Genomic DNA, 14,343 nt, shown 5'->3' with positions numbered 1-14,343 from the left:
ACATAGAAAATGAGTTGATACTGTTTTAACATGATGCTTTAGTGAACATTGAAAAGTGACAACTTTTCTTTCTTTTTTTACATCATTCATCGACCATCATTCTAAGCCCAAATGAGCTTTTCTTGTCATAGATTTCCTCAAAGTTTTCTTCAAGTTGAAATTTCCCATGTTGCCCTTAAATGTATTCAAATTACAAACAAATCTTTGTAATTCTCAGACTCCTGGTATCATGCCTCAGATTTTTATTTATTTTTTTTTTTCGGGGCAACAGGGGTTAAGTGACTTGTGCAGGGTCACCCAGCTAGTAAGTATCATGTGTCTGAGGCCAAATTTCAATTCAGGTCCTCCTGAATCCTGGGCTGGTACTTTATCTACTGTGCCATCTATCCCTTCAGATTTGTTTTTTCATAAGATTTAGAGTTCCAAATTTTTCTCCCTCCCTCCCTTTCCTCCCCCTCCACAAGATCTCAAGCAGGTTATATATGTACAATCCACAAGTGTTCTTTTTTATCACTTCTTTCTATAGGGGTGCATAGTAAGCTTCCTCATTAGTTCCTTGGGATTGTCTTGGATCATTGCATTGCTGAGAGTAGTTAAGTTATTCACAATTGTTCATTGAACAATACGGCTGTCACTATGCACAATGTCCTCCCAGCTCTGCGCACTTCACTATATATTGATGTTCATTAGTCTTTCCAGGTTTTTCAGGGATCATCCTGTTTGTCATTTCATGTAGCACAAGACCATTCCACTACAATCATATAGCACAGCTTTTCCCATCATTGCTCAATTGATGGACATTCCCTTGATTCTCAGTTCTTTGCCTCCACCAAGAGTTGCTATAAATATTTTTTGTACAATTTCCCCCCTTTTCTCTTTTTCATCATTACTATTGTTAACTGTTTCCCATCCATCCTATTCCCTCCCCCATGATATTTATTCTATTATCCATCTTCTTTCTTCCTATCACTCTTTGAAAGGGATTTGCTTCTGTCTGTCCCCTCCCTCACTCTGCCCTTCCTTCTTTTGCCCCTGTCTCTTTATCCCCTTCCCCTCCTATTTTCCTTCAGGGTTAGAGAGATCACTCCACCCAGTTGAGTGTGTACATTATTCCCTCCTTGAGCCAATTCTAATGAGTTTGAGGTCTTTGAGCCAATTCTGATGAGTGTTAGGCTCATTTACTGCCCAGATTAAACAGATTACTCCACCCAATTGAGTGTGTCTGTTAGTCCCTCCTTCAGGCAGCTCTGATGAGTTTATGGTCTTTGAGCCTTTTCTGATGAGCGTAAAATCCATTTACTGCCCTGCTCCTCTACCATTTCTTCCCCCACTCCATAAGCCTTTTCCTGTTTCTTTCATGTAGGATTTCACCTCTGCCCTTCCCCCTCCCACAGTGAATTCCCTTCACCCTTCAATTTAACCCTAAAGATGTCATCACCTAGCTAAGTGACACAGTGGACAGAGCACTACCCCTGGATCCAGGGGGATCCCAGCCAAAACCCAGCCTCAGATACAAGACAGTCGCCCACTGTACAACCCCAGGTATGTCCCTTAGCCCCAATTTTTTATGGTTCTCTATGGCCTTGTATTTGAAAATCAAGTTTTCTATTCAGTTCAGGTCTTTTCATCACAAATATCTGAAAGTCTTCTTTTTCATTAAAGTCCATTTTTTCTGCTAAAAGATACTGCTGAGTTTTGCTGGGTAGGTGATTCTTGGTTGTAATCCCATTTCCTTTGCCCCCTGGAATATAATATCCTATGCCCTCTGGTCCTTTAATGTAGAAACTGCTAGATCTTGTGCTATCTTCACTGGGGCTCCACGGTACTTGAATTCTTTCTTTTTGGCAGCTTGCAATATTTTCTCCTTGACCTGAGAGCTCTGGAATTTGGCTATAATATTCCTAGGAGTTTTCCTTTTGGGATCTCTTTCTGGAGGTGATCGGTGGATTCTTTCAATTTCTATTTTAGCTTCTTCTAGAATTTCAGGGTAATTTTTCCTGAGAATATCTTGGAAGATGGTGTCTAAGCTCTTTCCTTGATCATGGTTTTTAAGTAGACCAATAATTTTCAAATTATCTCGCCTGGACCTATTTTCCAGGTTGGCAGTTTTTCCCAAAAGATATTTCACATTGCCCTCTATTTTTTCCATTCATTTGGATTTGCTTTATTGTGGCTTGGTTTCTCATAAAGTCACTGGCTTCCATTTGTTCAATCCTAATTCTTAGGCAATTATTTTCATCAGAGAGCTTTTGTACCTCCTTTTCCATTTGGCCAATTTGACTTTTCAAGCTGTTGACTTTTTTCTCATGTCTTTCTTGCATCACCCTCATTTCTCTTTCCATTTTTTCCTCTTCCTCTCTAACTTTATCTTCAAAGTCCTTTTTGAACACCTCTATGGCCTGAGACCAATTCATATTTTTCTTGGGAGCTTTAGATATAGGGGCCCTGATGTTGCCATCCTCCTTTGAGGGTGCCCCTTGGTCTTCCTTGTTACTGAAGAAACTGTCTTTGGTCCTCACTTTTCTCTGTTGGCTCATCTTGCCTTTCTTTTACTGGACTTTTAGCTCCTTAAAGTGGAGCACTGTTTCCAGGCTGCAGTATCCCAAGCTTAAGAAGTCCCAGGTGGTATGATTTAAGGAGAATCAGGTTCTTCACTCACCCAGCCTGTTCCCTTGTCCTTAGATGACCCCAGACCAACTTGCTAATCAACCAGCTTTGTGTGTTGTGGTTGTTAGCTCCAATGAGCCTGTGCCCCTCCCCTACCTGGGCCACTGCTACTCAAGCCTACCTCCTGGTTCTCAGCAGGGGTATAAAATCCAAGTTCTGCCTTAGCACCAGCATAGACCCCTGTAATCTTCCCCCTTCCCAGGGCTCAGCCCACTCTCCAGACTGTGAGCTTAGTTCCAGACAATACTGACACTTCAGCTGATTCAGAGGCTCTGGAGGTCTGCTTCTCTGGTGAGTCCTTCCTGGGACTGGATCTGTGTCAGGGTGACTGTGGGGTTGGGCTCAACTCCTGTATCAGCACAGCAGTTCCATCCTTCAGACCTCCAAGCTGTTCTTGGTTAGAAAATGATTTTAGCACATTCTTCTGTGAGTTTTGCTACTCTGGGCATTTTCCTATGGCACTATTTGGATGTTTTTTGGAGGGATTGTGTCATGAGTTCGGGAGCTCACTGCCTTTCCTCTGCCATCTTGGCTCTGGCCCCCATATTTGTTTTTTATAAATAATTTTAATTTTATTAGAAAGTCTTACAAGGGTTTAAAAACCTCATCTGATCTTTAAAGCAAATATGTGTTTCTTAGTCTTACCTTATACTGTCCCAAAACCACAGATATTAAATTTCAAAATTACATTTAACTGACATCAACTATAATACAAATCAATAAAAGGCAGGAATTCTATTCCACTTGTATTTTTTCATGATATTCAAAATGATCTGAATTTAGAGCACAAGAGCAGACTTCGGGTACTTTTTGTACTTGATATTCAGAATTATTTCCATTTAGCAAAGGCTTTATGTAGTTAATTATGCAGTGGTTTTCATGGATATTTTATAGAAATTATAGGAAAGATACACGATAGTATAATATACAATACTGACTTAGAAACTTGGAAAATGCCTGAAGGAAAACCAAATGAGTTGATGATACACAGGTGTTCATCACTCAGCATGATCAGAGGGGAGAGCCCAACTGCCATTGGTTCTACATTTATAATTATCTTTGTCCCAATACAATTTCTTCCTTGAGCTGTCTAGACAAAGGCAAGAAAATGAAGTATCATTAACATGTATAAATGACCTTAATTCCTTTAGAAACATATCAAAATGCTCGTCCTCTGCTTCTTACTCCCTTTTCCTCTTGGTCTATAAACATGTACAATTTTCATTAATATTTCACTTTAATGAGAATTTTCATGGTATCAGAAAATGGGAAAAACTGTCTAGTCTAATTGTGGCCCACATTCCCTGCTTTGGAAGCTCAGTGGTTTCAGAACACTTCCCTTATTTTGAGTCAATTATCTGTATCACTAGTGGCTCAATCAATAAAAAAAAAAAAAAAATAGGTTTCTGCCTCTGCTCCTGGCTGCCTGCCCAAAGAAAACCCTTCCTCCCTTGGCTCCCTCTTGGTGTTAACTTAACAAAATTAACTCCAAATACAAAAAAAAGTGTTATACAGATCAAAGGAAAATGTTTAAGTATAAATTAATGTTCCCCAATGTGAGTCTCTTGGGAAATGCTCATCTCCCTTTAGACAAGAGATTAAGTTCAACAATATTTTTAGGAGGTTTCTATGGTTTTTTTTTTGTAATCTTATCCCTATTATACATCCACTTAGTTTACTTTCCATAGCTGTATTGGGAAAGAAATTTGGGGGGCACCTATGGGGGGGAAGATTGTTTACTAGTAACTGTGACTAAAATAAATGAGATGTCAAAGAGAGTGGCAAATTAGGATTCTGATGCTTTTTAGAGGTTCAGTAGCAATCTTCTTGGGACTTACCTAAATTTCCTGAGCATGTTCTGATCTTATTTTACTTTGACATTTTACAGAGCTTTAATTAATTGTTCTCTTCTCCAAATTATTTTTATAGCATCCTGAGAGACTTATGAGGGTCAGTTATAAAATGAATTTATTAATGACCATTTTTGTGCTCCAATTATTTTTACATAAAGAATGTTAATGAAGTTGCCCTAGTTCTGCCTAATCAGGTAACCATGTACAGAAACATCCAAAAAATTGGTTATTCTGTTGGCATCCCATCAAAAGGCAAATAGCAAGTGGACACAGATCCTAATCAGGGCATTATGTTTGTTGAGTTGAGAGTGGAAGCACAGTGTGATTAGGACTAGTGATCTACAACTGCTTTGTTGCACCTGGTTTTCAAAATATGGAAGACTCAAATTTCTGAACTCTAAATCTAATAACTTTCTTTTTTTTAATTTTAGACTTTTATTTTCCAAATTACATGTAAAAGCAAATTTTGACATCAATTTTTTTAAAAAAAAACTTTGTGTTCCAACTTCTCTTCCTCCCTCCCCTCCCAATCCCAACCCAAGGACTCAAACAATTCAACTTAAATTATACATGAATGGTGATGGCAAACAATTCTACCTTATCTAGGTTGTAAGTAGAAACAAATATAAACAAAACTTCAGATTAAGGAATTAAAAAAAAATTGTTTCAGTCTGTTTTCAGATACCATCAGTTCTTTCTCAGTAGATGGATTACAATTTTCCTAGGTTCTTCAGAGTTATATTGGATCATTGCCTTGCTGAAAATAATCACGTGCTTCCCAGCAGATCAGCTTACACTAATGCTGTTATTTTGTATACAGTACATTTCTCTCTGTTTCAGTCCATGTGGGTCTTTCCAGGTTTTTATGATAGCATCCTGTTCATCACAATTTCTATATAGTACCTTGAACTTGACAGAGAATTTTCTTCACAATAGCCCAGCAGAGTAGGTACCATACATTTTGACCTTGTAGTCAATCAACATAACTATTTTCCTCCATCCCATTCCCTTCCAATGATATTTATTCCATTGTCTACCTTATTTTGCCCTAATCCTCCTCATAAAGGTTCTGCTACTAACTGACCCCTCCCCTGCTCTACCCTCCTTTCATTAACACTTCCCTCCTTATCCTCTTCCCTTCCTATTTTCCTGAAGGGTTAAATAGATTACTCTTCCCTATTGGAAGTGTATGTTATTCCCTCCTTGAGCCCACTCTGATGAGGTTATGGCCTTTGAGCTAATTCTGTTTTCTAAATTTTTCTTCCTCCCTCCCTTCTCAACTCTCCCTATGAAATCAAGCAATTCAATATATGACTTCCCTTCCCCTCTTCTCCCCGCCCCCCCCATCTCCTTCTCCTCCCACTTTTCCTCAGGGCAAAAATATATTACTATACCCACTTGAGTATGTATATTATTCCCTCTTTGAGTCAATCCTGATGATAGTGAAGTTCACTCACTCCTCCTCTTCCCCTCCCCTTCATAGGCTTTTTTCTTGTTTCCTTCCTGTGAGCTACTTCTCCCCATCCCACCTCTCCCCTCTCCCCTCCCCCAGTCTATTCCTCCTACCCCTCACCCCTATTTTAAAGATGTCATCATGGGTTAGCTAGGTGGCACAGTGAATAAAGCACCACCCCTGGGCCCAGGAGGCCTAGAGTCTAAATCTGGCCCTAAACACCAGACAACCCATCTTGTTTGCTCCACAAAGAACAAGGATATACAAAAAATAAATGCTTTACAAATACCATCCCTTCATATTCATTTCAGACCTGTGTCCTTTGTATATTCCTCACCTGGCCTGTTCTCTGGTCTAGAGATAAACTCAAGCCTATTTACTAAACAACCAACCAGCAAAACTTTCTGTGGTGTGGTTTTTGCTTTGGATGACCCTGCACACCTGTGCCACCTGAGCCTCCTGCTGATCAGGATTTCTTCCTGGTTCCCCACTGGGGTGGGATAACCAAATTCTTCCCCTGTCCTTCTGGCACCCCTTCAGTTTCTGTCTGCCTCCCATCCAGCTGATCCGCCCTCTCACCTGACCACATGCTCAGCTCCAGAAGACGCCAGCGCTGTAGCTGATTCAGAGGCTCCAGGCTAAATTCCTCAGGCGGCATGTCTGGTGTGTCTGTCAGCTCGATGGATCGTGGGGTTAGACTTTACTTGTGGTCCAGCATGGCCCCCTGAAATCTATCTATAGCTGGAAAATAATCTCAGCCTGTATTTTTGTGTTTTTTTTCTGCTCCAGAGGTTCTTTTATTGCCGTTTTTGGGGTGATTGTAACAGGAGCTCTGTGTGTTTAATGTCTTTCCTCTTGGCTCCACCCCTCTAAATCTAATAACTTTTAAAAAAATTTTGAATGATTATGATTCAAGACAGTCTCAAGTCTACATCTATTGCATCTTGGTTGTGGATAGTTGTTCTGTCATTTTACAGGCGTGTCCAACTCAATGTGATCTAATTAAGGGTTTTCTAGGCAAAGATACTGGAGTGCTTTGCCATTTCCTTCTCCAGTCCATTTTACAGATGATAAAACTGAGACAAATGGGTTTAAGTAACAGGGTCATACAGTTAGTAAGTATCTGAGTTCAGGTTTGACTTCAAGAAGTATCTTTATATGGTGGCAGATAGGTATCTCAGTAGATAGAGAACAGACCGTGGAGTCAGAAGGACCCGAGTTCAAATCCAGCCTCAGACCATTGACATTTACTAGCTGTGTGATCCTAGTCAAGTCACTTAACCCCAATTGCCTCACCAAAAAAAAAAGTATCCTCATATGGTAAATGTGACACATAGTTAGATAGTATACTCAATTGGTGAGATGATGCATACTTTCCAGTACTAATTGTAATATTGAGAAAGTCATCTAATGTCATGACTTTTTATCAAAAAGCCTTTAGAATTAATACATTATATATATTGCTGCTGAATGTTCTCTGGGTCCCTATTTTCATGCTTCATACTTCTTCCTGCAACTTGCTTTCTCATCCTGCCTGGCCAACCAGAATTCTGTTACTGGAATATATCTTTGCCACCATATTCTAGAAATTTTCTCAGCACTTCCTCTGATTGCCGAGTTATTCCTAGAACTTTCATTTTAAAGAATGGATTAAGTGAATTATGTCCATTCCTCCATTCTACTATTGACAGGTTCCAAATCTTGATTTTCTGGACTTACTTCTCCATTTTGCTTCTACTTTTTATACCCTCATCCCTTTGCTTTTCAGTTTCTTTTTATGTATTGTCTTCATCCAATGTAATATAAGTTCCTTGATGGAAAGATCAGTCTTTCTTACTTTTATGTGTATTCCCAGTGCCTCTCACACTTCCTGACATTTAATAAGCATTTATAAATACTTATTGCCATGACTCGACTTGACCATCACTTTCTCAGACTTTTGCTAAAGAATGATCATTTGTTCTTCCACATGAGGTTATGGAACCCAGAAATGTGTAGAAATGGAACCTTGAGAAGTTTGTAATTGGTGGGGGTGGGTGGGATTTTGGGGTAGAAATTTTTAAGTTAAATTTTCCTTTCATAGCTAGGAAACCATTTTTATAGCCAGTACTTCTGCTAAGGACTTCATTCCTAAAATATATTGGGAAGTAAATCAAATTTATAAGAATCTGAGTCATTCCCCAATTGAGGAATGGTCAAAAGATATGAACAGGCAGTTTTCTGATGAAGAAGTCAAAGCTATCTATTGCCATATGTGAAAATGCTCTAAATCACTATTGATTAGAGAAATGCAAATCAAAACAGCTCTGAGGTACCACCTGACACCTATCAGATTGGCTAATATGACAAAAAAGGAAAATAATAAATGTTGAAGAAGCTGTGGAGAAATTCGAATACTAATGCATTGTTCATGGAGCTGTGAACTGATCCAACCATTCTGGAGAGCAATTTGGAATTATGTCCAAAGGGCTGTAAAGCTGTAATCTAGCAATACCACTATTGGGTCTTTTTTCCAAAAAGATCATAAAAAAAGGAAAAGGACCAACATGTACAAAAATATTTATAACTGCTCTTTTTTATGGTGGCAAGGAATTGGAAATTGAGGGGCTGCCCATTAATTGGAGAATGGATGAACAAGTTATGGTATATGAATGTAACAGAATTCTATTGTGCTGTAAGAAATGATGAGCAGGCAGATTTCAATTGTATAAAAAAGAAAAGTGAGACAGAAACAAGTTATATAGCTTTCTCATAAACACAAACTAATACTATTAGAGTTTGAGCTCAAACTCAGGCCTTCTAATTGGTTGCTCTTGCCACCATCCCAAAACAGCACATATGTCTCTTAATTATATATTCCTATCATTTATATAGCTTAAAGTTTGTCCAGGGAACAATCTTTATTAGTTTGTTTTATTTAAGTTTTCATCATTTTCTTTTTTTTTTTCTTTTTTTTTTTTTTAGTGAGGCAATTGGGGTTAAGTGACTTGCCAAGGGTCACACAGCTAGTAAGTGTTAAGTGTCTGAGGCCGGATTTGAACTCAGGTCCTCCTGACTCCAGGGCCGGTGCTCCATCCACTGCGCCACCTAGCTACCCCCATCATTTTCAATAAGTCTATTAATTCATTCATATATACATGCATATACACCTCCCTAATTTTCTAGTTATTTGTCTTTTTGCATTTTAAACCTATCTCAATATGATGAACATATGAAGCTCCATTTTACTCCTAAGTGTGTTTGATCTTCATCCATAAGCAGAATGTTATTTGTTTACACATGCCAGGCAGTATATTTAAGATAAGAGAGAATGAAGGACTTGATTAATTGTAATCCAGTCATAGGCATTTGAAAAGGTAATAAGATAATAGATTTAGACTACAAACGGACATTAAGGAAAATTTAAACCCCAAGGTCACACAAGTATTAAAGAAAATAGATATCTAGGGGAAGCTAGATGGCATAGTGGATAAAGCACCTGCCCTGGATTCACGAGGACCGGAGTTCAAATACAGCCTCAGACATTTGACACTTACCAGCTGTGTGACCCTAGGCAAATCACTTAACCCTCATTGCCCTACCAAAAGGACAAAAAAAAAAAAAAAAAAAAGAAAAAAATCTATCTAAACCCATGCCCTTTGATTCCAAATTCAGTACTCCTTCCACTACTGTATAACAGAATACTTTAATATAGAAATATTTGATGAGATAAGCTTTTAATCAGTATAATGGGACTCTTGTTTACTAGCTATGCCAGCAAATTTGGAAAACTGAATAGTGGCCACTGGATTGTAAAAGTTCAGTTTACATAAGAACAATGCCAAAGAATGATCAAATTATTGAACAATTGTATTAATTTCACACGTGAACAGGATTATTTTATATTCTGCAAGCTAGACTTCAGCAATATGTGGACCAAGAGTTACTAGAAAAGCAAGCTGCTTTTTGAAGAGGCAGAGGACCTAGAAACCAAATTGCCAATATTTGCTGGATTATTGAGAAAGCAATGGAGAAAACAAATATATATATACATAAACATATACACATACACATACATTTACACATACACATACATATACATTTACACACATATATATTTGTATATATACACACATACATATATACCCATATACATATACACATATATTCACACACATATTTACATACATACATACTTTTGCTTCATTGACTACACCAATGCCTCTGACTGTGGATCATAAGAAACTGTGGCAAGTTCCCAAAGAGACGAGAATATCAGAGCATTTTACTTGTCTACTGAGAAACTTGTATTCAACCCAAGAAAAAATAGAACCGAACATGAAAAACTGTTTTAAGTTTGGAAAAGGATCACAACCAAGGTGCATGTTCCCAGCTTATTTATTTTACTTATATGCAGAGTACATCATGTAAGATGACAGTCTGAATGAGTCAAAAGTTAGACTTAAATTTGTCAAGGGAAATATTGGCAATCTTAGAAATGGAGAAGATGCCACTCTGATAGAAGAAAGAATAGACAAATTAAGAAGTTTTTTTTATGAGAATTGAGGAGGATAGTGTAAAATCTGGCTTGATGCTTGATATTAAAAAAAACAAAACAAAACCCAAAACAGATCTAGCCAACTGGTTCCATCACTTCCTGTTAAATATAAGGAGAAATAAAATGGAAAAAGTATGAGATTTTATATTCTTGGGCTCAAAGATCACTTCATATGGCGACTATAGCCACAAAATTGAAAGATGCTTGCTCCTTTGAAGGAAAACTATACCAAATATGGGCAACATATTAAAAGCAGAGACATAACATTGCTGACAATGGTCCGCGTAGTCAAAGCTATGCTTTTCCCAATAGCAATCTATAGCTATAAGAGTTGGACTATAAGGGAAACTGAGTGCCAAAGAATTGACACTTTTGAATTGTTGTGCTGGAGAAGACTGAGTCCCTTGGACAGTAAGGAGATCAAATCAAATCAATCAAATGATATTTAAAGAAATTCAGGCTATTCACTGGAAGGTCAGATACTAAAACTGAAGTATACTTTGACCACATAATGAGAGGACAGAGTAAATTTGAATTGACCCTGATTTTGGGAAATATTGAAGGCAAAAGTAACAGGTACTGCGGAGGTTGGGATTGATAAATAGTGTCATAAAAGCAATAAATCTGAGCTTCCACAGACTTCAGGAGATAGTGGAGGATAGAAGGGACTGGTGTGCTATCATCCATGGGGTCAAAAAAGTTGGACAAGACTGAATGACCAGTAGGCTAATGAATACAATTATTTATCTGTCAATAGATGTATTGGCTGCCTCTTATGCATAGCCTTTAATTCAAAATTTATTGTGGTATTGATTTTTTTCCTTTTTATAAAACCTTCAGACTTTTTGGCTTCATTATAATCATAAGTAAACATAATTGAAGATAATGCCCAGTTATAAAAACAAATACCCATCCTAAAGGTGAATTCCATGAACCAAAAGCAGTGTATGTGGGTTTCAGAGACATGAAAATACATAGAATTTTTTTTTTATCAAAAAAGCATTTTAAGTAGACTTTTCTAGTAAAACTTCTGTTTAATGCATTGCCAAAATTCTTTTCAATTGTGAAAGTAATTCAACAACCTATTAAATTTGTACTGTATACTAGGCACTAGGGATTCAAAAATAAAATAACATTCTCCAATCCAGGAGGTTTTACTTAAACAAAAAGATGAGGCAGGTACATAGATAACTAAAATACTACAATGAAAGCCGGGATAATGTAGTGGAAAACATTCATCTTCTGGGTTGAACCCTGACTTTGATATTCGTGCTTTCTGTGACCTTTCACAGATTATATTACCTCTCTGAGCCTTAGTGTTCTCATCTGTAAAATAATAATAGCCATAACTCTGTATTTATTTCAAATAGTTAATAACTGGAGATAAAACAAGTTAAATGAAAGAACAAATGAGTGGAAAAGTATTAATTAGACACTTGTTATGAGCAAGGAATAAAAAAGTGAGAACACTTGTTTTCAAGAAGCTCACACTCTAATAGGTATAATCATATGCAAGAGGTTTCAGCCATAAGGCAGAAGGTAAGGCCCAATGATCATCAGGATAGAAAAGCAAAGCATATGGTAATGTGTCTTTTTTCTCTTCATTTCCATTGCTAAAACTAATTTCTACTGTTGAACTGTTTGACAGGACTAAAAATTTTAAAGTGACCTCAGTGTCTGGTGCTGTGGAACTTGGAGGTTTAGTTAAAAGGTTGCGTTACTAGAAAAGTTGTGCAATACGAAGGCCATTGGCACAGATCAGAGCTCATAATGGAGGTCACTACTCTTTTTGGGGGGTCTTGGGATTACCTTCTTATTGAGGGTATCTGGTCAACAGTTGTTGTTGGTTCTAGTAGGGAAGATAGGCATTTTTATCTGCAAAGGATTTCCTCCTAAACTATGGTTACAATGGTTAGATGGAATTAGGATGAATATTTTTGGTATTTTACAATTCTTAGGGCTCTAGAACTCTAGGTCTTCAGCATTCTACACCAGGCCATTTGGAGAAGTGATGTTCAAGATGGTGGTAGTATTTTGACATGGCTGGCCCATACAGCTTCCTATTTATCCCTTGGAATGCCCTGCTTCATATAAAATACTCTGTAAACTTTATGGCATTGTATACATTATTATTAATATAATTAAAATGATTAAATGTATAAGGGACATTAAATAAAATGACTGGAGATATTCAGGGATGGAAGAGTCTCTTATTGCTAGTCATATCACAGAAGATTCAGTGGACAAAGAAGTAGTTCTTGAGATGGGCTGTGAACAGCTGAAGGATAATAGTGTATGAAGGTTGAACAGTGGTGAGATCTATTCTAGGGGGGAAAAATAGTATCTACCAAGACACCTGGCTGCTTCCCTGGACTCCTGTATCTCCAGAAACTCATAATTCTGTAAGATAAAATAAACTCTGAAGCTCATATCTCTTCAGGTCACCTTGGTCCTGGGTTCGCTTCCTCCTTCTGATTGCAGAGTAGAAGGTAGACATCAAAGAATTCCTCCCAGATCCTACACCACTAAAAACAACAATAACAACAACAAACATCCAAGGCAGCCACTTAATCATTTGCAACCACAGTTTTAGGCTTTCATTATGTCCCTGCACCAGGTATTTTCCCTGACCTTCCCTGGTCTTTCTGGCTTCTTCTTTTTTCTTTTTGTGATGCCTTACTCTATAACATTATAGCCTCCGTGAGGGCAAGGACTGTTTTGTGCCTTTTCTTTGTATCCCCAGTGCTTTTAAAGTGTCTGGCATTTAGTGATTTTAATAATTTTTTTTTCTGTTTAGAATTTTATTTTCAAAATTACATGTAAAAACAAATTTTGACATCAATTTTTTAAAATTTTGTGTTCCAACATCACTTCCTCTCTCCCTTCCCACTCCCCACCCCCACCAAGGACTCAAGCAAGTCAATATAAGTTAAACATGAGTAGTCATAGAAAATATCTCCACATTAGCCAGGGTGTGAGAGAAAACAGATAAAAACAAAACTTCAGATTAAGAAACTTTCAAAGAAAATTATGCTTCAATCTGTTTTCAAATACCATCAGTTCTTTTTCTGTAGATGGATTGCAATTTTCATAAGTCCTTCAGAGTTATATTGGATCATTGCATTGCTGAAAATAACCACGTGCTTCCCAGCAGATTATTTTACACTAATGCTGTTATTTTGTATACAGTACATTTCTCTCTGCTTCAGTTCATGTAGGTCTTTCCAGGTTTTCCTGATAGCATCCTGTTCATCATAACTTTTACATAGTACCTTAAACTTGACAAAGAATTTTCTACACAATATACCAGCAAAGTAGGTAGCATACACTTTGCCATTATAATCAATCATCATAACTGTTTCCCTCCATCCTATTCCCTTCCCATGATATTTACTCTATTTTCTATCTTCTTTTACCCTATTCCTCCTCAAAAGTGTTTTGCTTCTGACTGCCCACTCCCCTACTCTGCCTTCCCTTCTTATCCTCTCCCCCTCTTACTTTCCTGCAGTATTAGATAGATTACTCCTCCCAATTGGGTGTGTATGTTATTCCCTCCTTGAGCCCACTCTGATGAGATTAAGGTCTTTGAGTTAATTCTGTGTTCTAAATTTTCTTCCTCCTCCCTCCTTAACCCTCCCTGTGAAATCAAGCAATTCAATATAAGTCATACATTTACAGTTATGTAGAACATCATCACCTTCCTTGAAAGTGTTTTGCTTTTTACTGCTCCCTCCCACAATCTGCCCTTCCTTCCTTCCCCTCTGCTAGCCCCCTCCTTATCTCCTCCTCCCACTTTCCCTCAGGGCAAAATATATTACTATACCCACTTGAGT

Source organism: Dromiciops gliroides, chromosome 3, assembly GCF_019393635.1.
Source record: "Dromiciops gliroides isolate mDroGli1 chromosome 3, mDroGli1.pri, whole genome shotgun sequence".
NCBI classification, from domain to species: domain Eukaryota; kingdom Metazoa; phylum Chordata; class Mammalia; order Microbiotheria; family Microbiotheriidae; genus Dromiciops; species Dromiciops gliroides.
This window is presented reverse-complemented; position numbering follows the sequence as displayed.